Source organism: Haliotis cracherodii, unplaced genomic scaffold, assembly GCF_022045235.1.
Source record: "Haliotis cracherodii isolate W230 unplaced genomic scaffold, xgHalCrac1.p SCAF_20, whole genome shotgun sequence".
NCBI lineage: Eukaryota > Metazoa > Mollusca > Gastropoda > Lepetellida > Haliotidae > Haliotis > Haliotis cracherodii.
In genome coordinates this window covers 7,571,339-7,589,370 of record NW_027266276.1, presented here as the reverse complement: position 1 = coordinate 7,589,370, position 18,032 = coordinate 7,571,339, and the positions used below count along the sequence as shown (strand labels likewise).

The 18,032-nt window shown below is 38.8% G+C and overlaps 1 protein-coding gene across 3 annotated transcripts in view; it reads left to right on the top strand.

Moving 5' to 3' along the window:
- Positions 1-507: 507 nt before the first annotated feature.
- Positions 508-18,032, top strand: part of LOC139470278 (uncharacterized) — a 54,935-nt gene continuing 37,410 nt past the window's right edge. For 2 of the 3 annotated variants that reach the window (XM_071252633.1, XM_071252631.1), the window contains exon 1: positions 508-615. The gene's annotated coding sequence lies outside the window, so the exon portion shown is untranslated. Of the gene's footprint in view, positions 616-13,564; positions 13,604-18,032 lie in introns of those variants that run through there. The other variant, XM_071252632.1, reaches the window with a different exon arrangement.

The window sequence follows — 18,032 nt, the reverse complement described above, 5'->3', positions numbered from 1 at the left end:
ATTATCACCGCTTCTATCGCAATTAAGTTTCGGCACTATCTTCAATAATTATACAAAAACAGCATCTAAAAATAATTATTAGAAACTTTTTAAAAAAATGACACTTTGTTTCCAGAGGTGATTCTCAGTAGATCTATAGAATCATTTTTATCTGAAACGTCTCACGTGGTTTCTGACATTCATCAAGAGACTGGAGACTCTACAGAAATATGATGTGTTTTTTTTCCATGTGATATATATATATAGTTTGGTTTGATTTCCTATATGGGTAATCATTCACGGGGTGGAAATCCTTTTCTATTCATGTCCGACATTCATTTTGTCATCAGCAACGTTGATATTTTACGAACGATTATTCCAATTAAATAACTGTATAAGTAGAATTGTGAGAGTTATCTTTCTCAGACTCAGACGGCGCTGAAGTCTTTGACTGGTCCTCACGTGTCGATACGCGCAAAATATTCCGCGACAATTGATACTTGTAATGTAGACGGAAACCCAGTAAATAACATAGGTGCTACGACATTTCCTGGTACTGGCTAAAAGTTTGGAACTGAGTGGATTTCAGAGGTTAGCACAACAAGGACCACTTACAACCACAAAGGGAATGCGATGGTAAGTTCTACTCTTTCAGATGTGTATATTGCTATAGTTGTTGGGGTGTTGCATCATGCCATGGCCAATTTGTAATGGACCACTTGTAAGCTTTCAAGTCAGGCCAACGCCGGCCATTGGCACGTCTAAGCACTAGGCCTATCTCGATTAACAGACGCATGACTCAGTCATTATTCTCCTTGTGGAATGTATTAACACAGAGGGTGATTGTTTTGCATCTCGCTATTATCAACCAGTTTACATTAGCTGTTAGCATGAATAGAATTTGAGCAGTCTGCTCTCCCGAGTCTGTCGCCAACATGGTCAAAGTCTAGTTGCAGAGTTTCAGGGTGTCCTTATGTGCTGTCTGGATGCATTCAAGAAACATTTCAATTTAATTTCTGCTAAGAGTAAGCCTAAGAGTTAATCAATCACATTATCTACATACATGACATATGCACATGATGATAATTGGTAAACAGACTGTCACCTGGACATTTCTCTAAACCATCGTAAGGAATCTTCATTGACAATACCACAGGATACCACAGGCGACTAACATTGATGCATGTCATTGTCTCCCAATTGCATGGATCGATGCTCATAGTATCAGTCACTGGATTGTCTTGGTCCAGACTCGATTATTTGCAGACCACAGTCATATAGCTGGAAAATTGCGGAGTGCGGTGTTAAACATTTTAAACAACAAACAAACAATCACCAGGATGGTCTTGGTCCAGACTCGATTATTTACAGACCGCAGTCATATAGATGGAAAATTGCGAAGTGCGGCGTTAAACAACAAACAAACAATCACTGGATTGTGTGGTTTAGACTCGATTATTAACAGACCCTTGTCACATAGCTTGAATGTTGCAGAGTGTGACGTTCAACAACAAATAAACTAACCACAGGATATGGGTCAGATAACATGAACAGAATCATAATGCAATAGAATTATATTTCAGAGTCAGAACACAATGATTTCTTGAACTACAGGGGGCACGGTTGGCCCAGTCGTCTAAGGCGCCGCGATTCGCTGTGCAGAGTTGCATCCCCTGGGCACGCCAGAAACCTATGATTGAGGGTTCGAATCCCAGTTCGCCCCGAATATGTTTGTATGTTTGTCGGCACCATACCCGTGCTCGTGGGTTTCACCGAAGTGCTAAACGTCTGAGACCTGCATCACTTCAGGCTTTCCTCCCACATTAAGCTGACACGCTGCTATATAACTGGAATACCGTTAAAAGCAGCGTTAAACCCAACTCACTCACTCACTCTTGAACTACACTCTGGACAATTGACAGTCTTACAAGTATGATTAAATTCATTTAAAATCCCTTTCTTTGTCATTTACTTAAATTTTTTATTATTAATCTGAAGTCCACAAGATTATAATGATTATCCAAATTAGACACGGACAGTGTGTTGTTTCACATGAGGAGCAAGTTACTTGACATAGACTTGAACTGGGCTCCAGACTGTGAAATAATGTATCAGGTATAGTGCAATCTCGTCCAAACCAATCCATGGTCAAACATTATTCAGTATCTGGGTCAGGTGATTTGCAGTGGTGTAGTGCATTCCCCAATAAACTTTATCCCATACAGGGATTTAGTGTTTGTTCAAGATTGTTGTAGTTTCAAAACAATGGGTTGTTTAGACTGTCACTGTTGAGGGGCCTCATGTTTGTTTGAATCCAAACATTAAAGCCTCGTGAGTCCGTTAGAAACCGTGGCGGTCGGGTAGCCTAGTGGTTAAAGTGTTCGCTCATCACGCCGAAGACCCGGGTTCGATTCCCGACATGGGTAAAATGTGTGAAGCCCATTTCTGGTGTCCCCCGCCGTGATATCGCTGGAATATTGCTAAAAGCTGCGTTCCCCATCACTCAATCTCTGAAAATAAAATAACTGTTCAGGTTTTTTTTCACCTGATAAAGAAGTAAGTAATTAGTCTGAAATGTTGTGTTCCTAATAATAAAGAAGTTGACATCCATAAATTCTCTTCCTTTGTATTTCTTCTTAAAGCTGAAATTTAAAACTATCAGCCCCAGAACAAATCTGTTGGCCTTGGGCCTGCAGATCCCTGTTTATTTCGAACACTAGCATTGGTTTCAATTTTAGGGGTGTGACAGGGAAATTGTTTTTGCCCATTGAAATCATGTCCTGGTCATAAGTAGAGTATTGAAACAAAAGAACATCACACACTATTGCACTTCCTGACACGAGCATGTTATTGCATGTTAACATAGCTGTATATTGCCTGCATCATGTTACATATATGCTTGTCGTAAGAAGCAACTCACGGGATCAGGTGGTCAGGCTCCCTGACTTGGTTGATGCATGTCGTTGATTCCTATTGTGTGGATCGCTGATCATGATGTCAATCGCAGCATTGTCTGTTACAGACACGATTATTTACAGACTGCCGTCATATAGCTGGCATATTGCTGAGTGCGGTGTTAAACAACAAGCAAACAAACATATCTCTTATTATACCTATAACATGTGCTATACATCATCATGGCAATCAGATATATTTGGTTAAATATAATCATGATAATATGCCTTGCCACTGCAGGGACTTACCTAGATCTGCTTTGAGGCCAATATTCAGCCCCAAGTGTTAGAAATTTCCCAATTCTTGTTACTATGTATTAATATATATAACTATTTTTATGGCTTTGTAGAAGTAGTCTGCATTCACTTATAACAACAAAAATAACAATAAAAAGGAACAGGTTTTGATTCTTCATTTTATATTAGCGCATTTAATGCAATCTCAAAATATGACGTTAGAAATTGGCACTAGTCTTATAGTCCTTGCCAAAGTGCTCAATAGATTAGGTATCATAAGGAACAGTAGAAATTTGGTTTATGTTATCATTATAAGGACTAGTGGACCAAACATGCTAAAATTGTTAATTTATACGGCTGAAATACCTTTGAATTTAAGAAAATATGAACTTTAACAAATTCCAAATTGTAAACAAAATAATGATTGACTTAGTTAACAATCCTAAATAACTCCCTGTACTGTATTGTCTGTAGACTAACATTTAGTCTAAGATTTCTTATATTACACAATACCCTTCTTGACTCCAAAAATAAAAACAATATTTTTCCCGATGCTGATTTCATGTGGAAATGAGCAAGCGAGAGCTGGCTAGACTTGCTTTTGCATACGTTTCTGGATTGTTTTTTTTTTATTCATAAAACAATATATTCCACAGTCATGGTGCAGGACTACCTTGTCTGCTACAGATGAAAATAGGATCATGTGTTTGCTATGTATGTTTCCTGTGTCTGAGTTATCAGTCCATGCCAATGTGGGGAGACCCATGGTGCTATATATAGCTTGGATCAAGGAAGAAAGTTCAAACCAGTGCAAGATAAGATGACCTGGCAGTGTACGTGAAACACATATTTAGTTTGATCTACACTGGTAGAAACTCACCTAAAACAAAACCATTAAAAATGGTAAATTTCTAATGGTCCTTATGATACGTAACTATTGGCCAGTTTGGCAAGGACTATAGGACTCGTGCCAATTTGTAATGCTGGATCTTTCTATTTTCAAGATCTGTGGACTCTTTAAGAATCATTTTTCATGCATGAACATGATCATCTTCCCGAGGCAAGAGAGTTAACTGACTGTTAAAGTCCACTTTCCACTTTTGCGAACTAGGCTGGAATTTCTGGGCTTGAACGTAGCACCACCAGTGGCTATTATGAGTTATGTTCCTTCTATGCCCCTCTTATTGACCGGGCGGTCGGGTAGCCTTGTGGTTAAAGCGCTAGCTCGTCACGCAGAAGACACAGGTTCGATTCCCGACATGGGTACAATGTGTGAAGCCCATTTCTGGTGTCCTCTGCCGTGATATTGCTGGAATATTGCTAAAAGCGGTGTAAAACCATTCTCACTCACACACTCAATCCTATTGACCAATCAGATTCCACCTCTCATATCACTTACATTTGCATCAAACACAATGGCGGCGCCCAGTCAAGATGATCTGATTGATAATCAATTGCTATATTGTAATAAAACTGGTCTTTGCAAAGTGCACCTTGAATTTATAAGATGAAAAGATTTTGAAAATTTCTGTTGATGGCTTGTTGACGGTACACAAGCCTTGCAAATCCTGCAATCAACCGAAATCTGCATGACTGTTTACGGACCGGATGTCTGGTTAATTACATGATTTTGATTGGACTGTGCATAGACTTGTTAGTCCAGTCAAAATATAACTCCATGATTCCAGCCTAGTTGGGGAAGGGTGGAAACTGGACTTAGTCATTTAACTCCCCTGCCTCAGGAAGATGGAACATGAGTCCCAGGCTGGGAGTGTGTCACACTTCGTATGGTTCCCAGGAATGTCCCTGCACATGCTCAGTATCCTTAAGATAGGGATTTAGATGTTGGTGAAAATCAACTATTGAAATTTGAAAACCTTTTGGGTGCATTTCTTACCAGAAGAAAAATGTCTGTTATCATGGTTAAATGTAACATACTATCTTCAAGTTTGATTCATTATGATTGATTATGATGATTCGACCAGCCATGCTGTATGTTACATCGGTTTCTTTGCTATGCCTTTGTTTGTTGTCTTCTGGACTTCCTTCGTGGTCTAGTGGAAGAAAGTCCGCCCAGAGAGTTCGTCAAAGAATCCCTCAGAAATAATTTTTGATTTTACATACGTCTTGCATCTAAAAATAAACCTAAGATACAGATAAATGTGTTCAATCATACTGTATAATTCCGCATGTCCCGATGTGCTTTAAATTCCTTCTGAAATATATATAATATACTGGGAAATATACAGTGAACCATTTCACAACGAGTTGGCAATAATATTGTTTTAGGTATGCCCTTTTGCGCTAAGACGGAACCCGGTCGCTAAAATGGCCACGAGATGGGCATGAGTCACTATTCGGCTTGTCCCTGAATAACACAAGTTGGTCACGAATGAGAGTCAGTATACTGTTTCTGAGTTGGGTTTTCATTAGCGGTAATAAATCGAAATGTCGATATATTGCTATTGGTAGGCACTTAAAGTCAATAAATCGAATAAAAAATCACTTTCCGATCAATAGTATTGATATCATTTTGGAATATCGATAGTTTCGATTGTATTTACCATATCAATAAAATACATGCCATGCCGTTCAAATTTGTTTTTCTTTTGATCATGAGTGGCAGTAATTTACACATGGTGATGTGGAAGTTTCTTTTTCTTAAATTATTAGGGTAAAGAAAAAACAAATCAGTCATATCCCACACTTTACTTTTATTTGTTGTTATGGTTATCACATTTAAAGGAAACTTCAGTTCCAAGGTTTAATTCAACTCTAAAGTCCATCTAAAATTCTACACTGAACATTCTGAAAAGTATTGATATTTATCGCAAAAGTTGCTTCCAATATTAATAGTTATCGCAATAGTGATTTCCAGACCAATAGTCACCCCTATTTTCTAATGACACCCTGTTTTCCCCCATCTCAAAAAACATTATCAACTGATCACCGCGACTGATAACATTTTTATGATGACGGAAAGAAAGGGTTTCACTCCTGATCAGATCCATTCTTCTGACTTCTATGAATAGAACTGATCTGTTTCCTGTTTCAAGTCTCTCCAAGTTCGGATCAGTCAGTTAACAATGTCATGGCCATACAGTATGAATTTACAATTTTGTCATGCCTTTGCATGGTATTATTTCCTGGAGCATTGTCACCTGATGGCTTTGTCTTCTGTTACAGCTTTTTTTCATGATTTGTGTTTTCAGCTAAAAGTCCTCATGACGTTAAGGCTGATATGAGGGTTGGTGGTTCATTGATTTAAGGTTGTACAGAGTTATGTCCCCTAGTCATGCCAGGATCCACTGATTGTGTTTTCTAATTCCAAAACGGCAGTCGGGTAGCCTAGTGGTTTAAGCGTTCGTTCGTCATGAATAAGACCCGGTTTAGATTCCTGACATGGGTTCAATGTGTGAAGCCCATTTCTGGTGTTCCCTGCCTTGATATTGCTAGAATATTGCTAAAAGCAGTGTAAAACCACACCCCTCAGGATTACCTTGGGTTTTCTTATACATTTAGCTGACACAACTTGATATAACTCATTACTGAAATACTATAAATCAGAATACCCTGGAAGATCCAGTTTAGCATTAGAGTCTTCGACCCGCACTCAGCAATATTCCCGCTATATGACGGCGGTCTATAAATAATCACCACCTATTTTACCCCGGATCTTCACGGGTCTAGTAAGATGCGATCGGTCATCAGTAGGAATGAAATAATGCAGATTTACAATTGTTAAAATATCATTGTGTTATTTTTGAATGTTAAAATCACACTGTGCTAAAGTTGGCTTAAGAAATCATCTGACACAACGCGGTGAAACTCTGCATTGAAAAGGAAATCGGAATCATCATTTTTGCTGCATCGTGGATGCTATTTTAGGGTCAGTAGGTCATCATGTTGGACTTCGGATCAGAGAGAAAGACACACATATTTGAAACCTCATAGTGTTTGACTCTGAAGGAGATTAATCATGATAGATTGTCTTGTTTGACCTTAAATTCCTGGCATGTTTGCCTTTATTTCCTCCGGCAAGTTACGTTGTTCAAAATATGTCACTGTATACTCCCCAGGGAGCTCAGAATGAAAATCCAGTGCTCAATGGAACACTGGATTATCTATCATTTTCTCTGTGCATTTTTCAGCAGTTTATATTTGTGCACTATGCAAAAAGATGATGATGATGATGATGATGCAAATTCATAATATAATGTAATAAAATAATAAAATAATAATAATTCACTACTACTACTACTACTACTACTACTACTACTACTACTACTACTGCTACTACTACTACTACTACTACTTATACTCCTACTACTACTACTACTAAAAATAATAATGAAGTCCTGTGTCCTAAATGCATAAAAAGTGATAATGATGACCTAAGATAAATACAGAGTGCATCCACTGCGATATGAGATGCAGAAAGTTCGTATGCATGTTTAAGAATAATGCTACAATTGCTCTATCTCTGCTATTATCTGGTACAAATCCAAATGTATTTCTGTACATGAACATTTATAAATATACAATCCACAGCTAAATGCGTTACAATCTTCCAGTGCTAGCACTTGTAGATTTGTTTCAGTTGGGGACCTTCATGTCTAGTTTTACCTAACTCTATTAACTGACGTCAGAGAGGCAAGATCTGTGCTCTCAGAAAACTAAAGCATTTACCAAGAAAGACAAGTTCTTTCATGTTAATCGTGCATTGTGCATGCATGCTTTGCATCCGGGTCAACAATACTTTGTTGCATTGATCAACGCCACTCATCTAGGTCGGCCCATGTCCTGGTGTATTTGACCTAGTCTCGTAGTCGACCTTACAAATTACCGATTACAGTCAATGTTTCCTTATATGGAGCCAGTCGAATCTGGTGTCAATGAGCTGAATGCATTACAGTTCCTTGAAACACTGGTTTGGCTTCCACCTTGTTATATAGGAAGGGTTGCTTGTAGGTGCATCTCTGTTCTGTCACTGATGGTAAGTATGGCTTCATGTGTATAGTTGTGGCTAGTTTTGTTATTGAAGCAGTCATTGGCTCAGTTGTTGCTAGTACCGTCCTCGATAAACATTTGGACCATGCTTGCAGAACATTGGTTTGTGTCCTTGAATGAAGTGGTAGTGTTGATATATTTATTGCATTTAAGGCCTCTGGCGTAATTTTACGTAATAAATGCCCAGGTCGCTCTCAAAATTAGAAAAAGGATGCTCTTATTAGAATATTATTTTGGTGAAAAAAAGGATTAATTTTGTGGTTTATGCTGACACCCTGAAGTGTTTATACACAAATATTTTTCAAGAATTTAATCGCCCATAATTAAGAGTGCATATAGATGCTATAACACATGAGTGCGTATTATACGCGAATAGAAATTTCTTGTGTACATTGGTCAATCGAAAGGGGTACTAATTGGGATTGTTCACTAGCCAATTTATTAGCACATATTGCTGTGGGCGCTTAATAAGGTACTGAAACTGACAATGCATGATCAACTTCACATCAGAGAAGATATGGTTATGGGCTCAAGTCCATCTACACATGGAATGAGATTTGAACCCGTTTGACAACATTGTTGTGTTTGATTGTCCTATGCCTAAATACACAGAACTTGGTTCGATTTTTGTGGCCATTTTGCCAATTATTTAAAAAAAATGAAAAAGAGTTATAAAAGTGTTTCAGTATATATGTGCATATAAAGTAGAGAGTTTTACATATTGAGATAAGTTTTAATTTTCAACAGTTCTTTGTAAGAGAAATAGCATGTTTTACTTATAAAGCCTGTTGTAATATGACAGCATCATAGCAGTTACAGGATAACAAGAGATAGCATTCTGGTGTCTTTGTTCAAATGCTATTGGGGGGCACGGGCGGCCCAGTCAGCTAAGGTGCCGCGATTTGCTGTGCAGAGTTGCGTCCCTTGGGCACGCCAGAAACCTATGATTGTGGGTTTAAATCCCGGTCGCCCCAATTATGTTTCTAGGTTTGTCAGCACCATACCCATGCTCGTGGGTTTCACCGAAGTGGTAAATGTCTGAGAGCAGTGAGACATGCATCACTTTGGGCTATCCCCCCACATTAAGCTGACACGCCGTGATATGACTGAAATACTGTTAAAAGCGACGTTAAACCCAACTCACTCACACTCTCACTCACTCACTCAAATGCTATTGACGAAACTCCCCCTTCCTAACCTTCGCACCATGACCCACTTACATATCTAACAGAATATATGTTCAGGCTAGTCGTCAAGCACTCATTACACGATGAGTACACCAATTGGATGGAAATGCAGTGTGTGTTTTTTAAATGTGCCACATGGCGATCACAAAGATTTCAGGTGTGCCCTCAGGAAAATAATTTTCATTGAAAATGGATGTAGGCCAACTGAATTCTGATCAATATGCAAATTCATTTACCATGTTTACTAAACAAAAACAGTTAGGGATGACGACTATTTTGGGGAATATTATTGTATAGTGGAGACTGAGTACACAATTTCATTAAAATATTCTCGAAAATATTCATGATCTCTAACTTTTTTTTGTCCAGTTTATGTTCATCAATTTCCATGGGCTTGTCCAGTTTTTTATTATCCACTGGCTTCACATCATGAAGATTCTCACAGGGTATCTTCTTTAAAGAAATGTGTATTCGTAGCCACTGTGAAGTTTTTCCAACCATACCGTTATGATTCTTATTGTGTCATTGCCACTCTCATACAAGACATTTCAAACCGTGGCCAATTAGGCTTAAGCATTGGTGAGACACCCAGGTCAAATCCACCAACCATGACTACTCTACAGTTCATTTATTTGTCTGTTTGTTTGTTGGTTTGTTTGTTGTTTAATGCCGCACTAAGCAATATTCCTCTGGTCTGTAAATACTCAAGTTTGGACCAGACAATCCAGTGATTGACATCATGAGCATCTATCCACGCGATTTGGATACAAAGATGTGTATCGACCATGTCAACGAGCCTGACAGCCCAATCCCGTTAGTTGCCTTTTACAAGTATAGTGCCTTTTACGGGAAGCATGGGTTGCTGAAGACCTATTCTACCCCGGATCTTCATGGGTAGTATATACCGTATGTGAAATTACTTGTAAAATTGAGAAAACAAGATGCCCTTCTAGGTTTACTGTAGTGGCACAACCAAAGTTTTAGGACAAGTTGTTTGTTGTTTAATGCTGCACTCAGCATCCCAGGTATATGATGACAACCTATAAATATTTAAATGAGGTGACATGAAATCGGGTTTAACGTCGTGTCCTAGATTATTGCGCTTATATCGCGACGTGCATGCACATGTGTATGTGTATGTGGTTGTCCATACTAGTCCAGACTGATGCCGGTTTATGGTGCTATCCCACTGAGATATCATGCCGCAGTTTAACATGAATACCCCACTCAGACACAGTATACTGACTTCCAGCTGGCCAGTCCTTGTTTTAGCCCCTTAATGCCGAGTGCCAGACAGGGTGACAACAAGTACCATCTTTTAACGTCTTGGTATGACACAACCGGGGATCGAACCCCAGACCTTCCTCTCCCCGGGCGGACGTCCACCACTAGACTTGGGACCACGGACCACGTGAGAGAATCCAGTTATTGGTATTTTGACAATTATACCACACCGTGTGGATACGATGACATGCTATCAACCAAGTCATCCAATCTGACCACCTCATCAATTTCGCCTACTGGAAACATTTTTCTTCCGTATTTCAAATTCTTTTTTCTAGGTTGGACTCATTGTATGAGTAAATATGATATCTTCCTTTGACTACAGTCCTTGTGACAACCTGCCTGTCAATATCTTCCTTGTGTCTTAAGTCACTGGCCGTGGATTGTTACACACATGTGACACATGGTCATGTGACTTGACCAGATCACATGTATAAAAATCAGAATTTCCTCTGGAGTTTTGCTGATGCCTTACAGTAGGTCTGTAGGTCTGGACATATTGAAGGACCCGTGAAGATCTGGGGAAGAATAGGTCTAAGTCAGCAGCCCAGTTTGCCGCAAAAGGCGACATGCTTGTCATAAGAGGAGACTTAATGGGATCGGGTGGCGATAGTGAGTTTCAATCCAATACTTTCCCTGATTATCATTCTGGATCTGTCAGCACCACACCCGTGTTTGTGACCTTCACTCTAGGTCCTGCTTCATCTTTCCTCCCACATGATGTTGACATTGACCTATAACTGGTCTGATAACACACCACCTGTTAAGATCCGGGGTAGAATAGGTCTTCAGCAACCCAGCTATTCGTAAAAGGCGACTGTGCTTGTCGGAAGAGGGGATTTACGGGATCGGGTCATCGTATCTCAGTTGTGTGGCTCGATGTTCATGATGTCAACCACTGGATTGTCTGGTTGTTGTTTTATTTCAAACACTGCACAGTTCCACTATGATTCTAACTGTGCCATTGCCATCCTTGTGAAGTTTTGAAGCCAAACAAGTTCATCTTCCCAAGGCAAGAGAGTTAACAGACTATAAAAGTCCAGTTTTCACCCTTGCCCTACTAGGCTAGGATATGGAGTTAAATTTTGGCTGGACTAACGAGTCTATGCATAGTCCAATCAAACTCGCGCAACAAAATTGAAATCCAGTTCATAACTTTTGTGCAGATTTCGGTTGATTGCAGGATTTGCAAAGCATGTGCACCGCCAACTCGTTGTCAACAGATATTTTTCCAATCTTTTCATGTTTTTAATCAAGGTGCTTGTGTGATGTGATGCACTTCGCTATGTAAGACCCGTTTTATCACAATATAGATCTTGAGTATCGATCAGATAGTCTTGACTGGACGCCGCCATTTTGTTTGAAACAAATGCAAGTGATATGAGAGGTGGAATCTGATTGGTCCATAGGAGAGGCTCAGAATGGACATAACTCGTAATAACCACTGGAGGCGCTACGATCGAGCCCAGGAATTCCAGCCTAGTTCAGCAAGGGTGGAAACTGGACTTTTAAAGTAGGTTAACTCTCTTGCCTCGGGAAGATGAACAAGTTAGACTTAGACAAGAAGACAGGTAGAGACACAGATAAAACCCAACTAATACACAGTTCATTTAAGACTGGGGTTGTATATGTGAGATTTTAACATTACTTGCTACTGTAAATATTCGTGAGAAATCAAGATGCCATTATTCTTTGTCTATAAAATCTAGTCTCCAAACAAAAACGTGAATTCCTCCCCTGAACATGATGAACATGGTAAACTAAGAATTTACAGAAATAAATAAATGCCTGATTGTTATTCTAGAGTTTACAGAAGTCCAAAAGATCAAAAAGATTTTTTTCATTGGACTTGTGTCTTTAGGGGAACTTTGACTTGGAGATAGCCAGTAGTTTAGGAGCAACAGGTGCCCCCCTGCCTCAAGAGTGGGAGAAATAACTCAAGTGGTGATCACTAAAGGAGGGAAAGCAGACTGAGGGTGCTGGAGAGATGCTCACTTGTCATCTGCCTATGGGCCAAGGATTTTTCCCCCTCATTAAACGTCTTTTCAACAAAAATAAACAATAAATCTGACCAAAATTATTTAGTTTTGAGAAATATTAAACCGATATATATATTTGGCAACAGATACATTTTGAAAACCTTATTCAGTTTAGATTTGAGAATTGTATATAGTTAAGAAAATAGGTCAGTTTGTGAGTGTGTAGTCCAGTTGAATTCACCAAGTCTGTTGTGCCAAAGTTACATAGAACTCAGAGGCACACCCACTGTCCCCTAGAAACCACCTGGAGAGCGGAAGGTCTGGGGTTTGATCCCCGGTAGTGTCATACCAAAAGATGATAAAAGATGGTACTTGTTGTTACCCTGTTTGGCACTCAGCATTAAGGGGCTAAAACAAAGACTGGTCGGCTCGGAGTCAGTGTACTGTGTCTGAGTGGGGTATTCATGTTAAATTGCGGCATGGTATCACAGTGGGCTAGCACTATAAATCAGCATCAGTCTGGACTAGTACAAGCAGCCACACACACACACTCATGTGCATGCACGTCGCTATATAAGTGCAATAATCTAGGACGTTCACCTCACTGTCCCCTAGCCAAACAAAACAGCCTTGCTTCAAAATGGTCAAATTGATGATCAAGTCACAGGTTTCTCTGTCTTATTTGTTGTAATGTTCAGTGAAAAAACACGAGTGAATGCATGGCTGGCATTCCGGGGCTATAATGTATAGCTGGCTAAATATAGATCCACATCAAAACCACTGCTCACGTGAGTTTGTGAAATCCCCGTATGAAGACTTAGAGCTCAAGTTTATATCCAACACAGAGCTGATGTGTGTTTATCTGTATACAATAACAGTTACGACTTTACAGTTAGTGGGGTCTTACCTTGTTGCTTATATGCTGAGTCAGGCTATAGGTCCAATTCACGGACAACAGGGCTGTTTGTGTCAGGTGAGTTGAATTCTTTGGGATTATTCTGGTAATCTTAAAATTGACACTAGTCCTGTAGTCCTTGCCAAATTGCCCAATACTTAAGGTAACATAAGGACTAGAAAAATCTTGCCGGTTTTAGGGGTTTTATATGTTATCATTATAAGGACAAGCAGACTAAAAATGTTAGTTTCTACCTGTGCTTGGGACACTTGTGTCTAAGACATTTCTTATGTGGCAATCAATATTTACTCATGCCTTGATACTAACCAGTTTTGTCGTATCAGATTAATGATATCTTTTTACCTTGACGTTAATTTTATTTTTATTTTTATTTTGAATTATGCCATATTTATTATAAGTTGTACAAATGTTTGGTTATTATACAGATTAAGCAGACATCTGGTATGGATATATTGATTACATAAATATAAAGTACTTATCAACAGTGTTTTACAGACAACTAAGACTCCAAGATAGTGACAACCGTTAGGAATGTGACATACATTTGAAATTTTTAGTGGTGAGCTAGTCCAGAGACTTGACATTTATTATAGCTAGGTTAGGGGAGAGAAGGGGGGAATGGTAAATTGTGAGTGTTTACAGAAGTATACCATGAAGAAAGCAGGTACATCTTTATTTCAGGGCACAGATGGCTCAGTTGTCTAAGGAGCTGCGATTCACTTTGCAGCGTTTCGTCCCTTTGGCATGCCAGAAACCTAGGATTGTGGGTTCAAATCCCGGTTCGCCCCGATTATGTTTCTAGGTTTGTCAGCACGATACCTGTACTTGTGGGTTTCACCGAAGTGGTAAACGTCTGGGACCTGCATCACTTTGGGCTTTCCTCCCACATTAGGCTGACACGCCGTGATATAACTGGAATACTGTTAAAAGTGGCCTTAAACCCAACTCCAGATGAAGCTAACATTTTACACACTTTATACTTAAAAACTTATATGCATTTGAAATTAATTACCGATTAGATATGCATTGATATGTAACATGGAAACAAATACAGGCGACCCAATGTTGAAAACTATTTTTAGCCTAGTCATGTTACTATACCTCGAATCACTGCACAGACTTGTGCCCCTTTGCTGTGCCAGAACCTTATTCAGTGAAAATGTTACACCTGGTGCACATGTATATATGACCTGCATCCCTTAGAGATCTCCCAGATCCAAGAAAATAAAGGTAAAAATGAATAACAATTGTTGAATTATCTGGCAAATCTTAAGCATTGTTCTGAGCTCCATTTGGATTTTACTTCATATTTTGTAGGTATGTATTTTTAATTCTAAGAAACTCGATAAACAATCAAAGGCACCGACTGTACTTTGACCTGCGAAAAAGTACACTTTTTGAGTTACATCATAAAGGACTGATGTCATTGGGCTTTTCTAATTACCTCCCTTGTGATCTAAGTATCCTTGGTAACATCGTTCTTTCATTAATGTCCAACAAGATGGTGCATCCACCTCAATTTTCGGTGAAAGAACTTCTTCAAACTTGTCGTATATTTGAATATTATTACCTGGGAAGAAATATGGCCTGATTATATCTACCATCTCTCATGCCACTGTGTCTGTCGGGCCTTTTTTCCATGCTAATTTGCATAATGCCTATAGCCTGTTTCTGCCACATCAATTTGGACTTACTTTTATTTTTGAATGTTGAAAGTGCCCGTAAATTACCTCCTGTAAAGTACATTTTGTATTGAGCACTGAGATAAAACTAGCAAATCCAGACTAGTACTTTTCCAGTTGTTTTGTTATTTCGTATTTACATCTCCGTAATGCTTTGTGTCGATTATTAAATCCAGCAAAACAGTTTTTTTTTGCATTTCCATGAGTTCTTAAGCTCCCACATTCAGCCGGCATGCTGTGATTGAAATAAGAATGCCCAATGAGCAGGTGAACCCAACTGAATCACCTTCTCTACTTATTCATGTCCTGGTTAGCTAACTATTAATCACTCAAAAGTATTTTTATATTTAAGTGTTTCCAAGCAACCAACTCCCGTTATTTCCCTGTTTTCAATGAGAAGTAAAACCTTAGTTCACAATGACATGAATGAAAACAGCTTTGACAGAATTGAGAGTAACCTCCCTTTGATAATATCCACGACGTCTGCTCCTGCATGTAACTCAATTTAAATAGCGAGTAAATCATCATAGTTAGCCCACCCAAGTTTTAATCCAAGAGCAACCTACGTCACCCACATAACCATGCAGGACGCGTGTTGCATGAGACATGCATTTGTAGTTTCACAATGTGATTGTGTCTGTAGATTGAGGGCTGTTTGTGAAACACTTGACAGAAAGTCCAAAGTCTGCAAGACGACTATTTCCTGTTGTCTGATGATAGATTTCCAGTTTGGGGTTAGCATCCACTGTCTACATGGTCAAGGTTAGAGATAGTGGAGACAACAACGGTCCAGACATCCTTTTGTTACAATTGAGGACTAGTTTCTGGAGGATGTGTAGATAAGGTAGTAGGTTTTTGTTTCTTTATATATAAGATATTCAACTTTAACATGATTTGACTGGTTTAAGTTTAGTCCAGACTTTATCAGTAAACCAGTGTTAGAAATTAAGGGGAATCCATGGTACTTGAGCTTTCCTGTTGAAGTACAGAGCAATCTCATTAAAATCAGATCTTCGTTCTCACTATCGCTAAACAAAGAGCCTAGGACATCCCATTGCGGGTCATGTCAGAACGACCTTTCATCCGACCAATCAAAGCGTCGCTTACCAGATCATGAAAGTGACAGTCTGAATGTATTTTCTAATCATGCAACCTCGAAAACGTTAACATGGGGTATTCCGAACGACAGTTACAGCCCATACGACTGTTTCTGTCAAAATGATTGTTTATCTCTCGCTTCAGTGGGATAAACATTTGAACGGAGGAGGTTTTGCACAGTACGTGGGAAGCACTGCCATACATTCTCAATCAGATATTAGACATTCCAGAATGTTCGTTTGTTCAGTTTTCAAAATATTAATCGAGAACTGCGTCATTATATTTTTCAAGCGAAGACAGAAATGGAATTCGCCAGGTTGAAACGAGTGCCGTAAAGCTCAAGAAAGCTGCTTTCTAATTGGCTTATGTCGACTTCTTGTCAGTTGTCGGTCAAAGTTCGCCCAAGGTCGTCTTGGTGTGACCCATAATGGGATGTCCTCATATCTTTGTTTAGCGGCAGTGAGAACTTAGATCTGATTTCAATGAGTTTGAGTACAGAGCTCCAGATGAACTGCCAGGTTGTGTAAAATACGCAGAATAAATCACCTTTACCAAATTACTTTTGAGTAGCTTGTGTAGAAACCCACGGGAAATTATAAAAAAATCCAAGTTGCATAATGTATCCTTTTTGACATGCAATGCATGTTTCTTTGTACAGATCTTTGTTGACTGATAGAATGCAGGCAAAACACACACATGAAATCTGGTCTACTACTGTGAATAATGATGGCTTGCTTATTGTAAACGAGGAAACACTTTTTTCATCTTAGTGTGCCATATAAATCGATCGTAATAATTATGAAAACAAATGTGAATTATATATTTATATATGTGAAAATCATTCTGCTATGTTCAACCTGTTTTTTAAAAGCACTGCTTTACAACCTCAGTTAATTCAACCTGTTTTTTAATAACCACTGCTTTACAACCTCAGTTAATTCAACCTGTTTTTTAATAACCACTGCTTTACGACCTCAGTTAATTCAACCTGTTTTTTAATAACGACTGCTTTACAACCTCAGTTAATTCAACCTGTTTTTTAATAACCACTGCTTTACAACCTCAGTTAATTCAATCTGTTCTATGGCCACAACATTGGGGCTTGACAAATCAGACTGTTCAGTTATCTCTACAGTTGAACCTGATTTATCCAGACTGTTTAGTAGTTGCTTCAGTAGAACTTGATTTATCCAGACTGTTGTTCGGTAATGTATATTGTTGAACCTGATTTATCCAGACTGTTGTTCAGTCATGTCTACAGTCAAACCTCATTTATCAAAACTGTTGTTCGGTCATGTCTACAGTAGAACCTGATTTATCCAGACTGTTGGTCAGTAATGTCTACAGTAGAAGGTTTGTGATTAACCTGCAAAATCAAAGAATTATCTTTTGAAATATAAGTACTGTATGGTGATATAAATCGAATCACACCATAGTATCAAGATAGGATCATATTGTGACACAACCGTGTCATTACACCTCTACTCGTAAGTGAAATTTTTAGAGTGTATAAGTTATATACACATGTATACTATATGGTCTTGTGTAGTTATAATTATAAATGTGAGTGATATTTGTTTCACCTAGTTCAAAGTACTCATTCATGTTCTCAATTTATTAATCTGCAGCAGGATATGAATTATCATGTATAATATTGCATAATGTGATCTGCAGCACTCCAATTCACAAACCACTATTGTAGACTC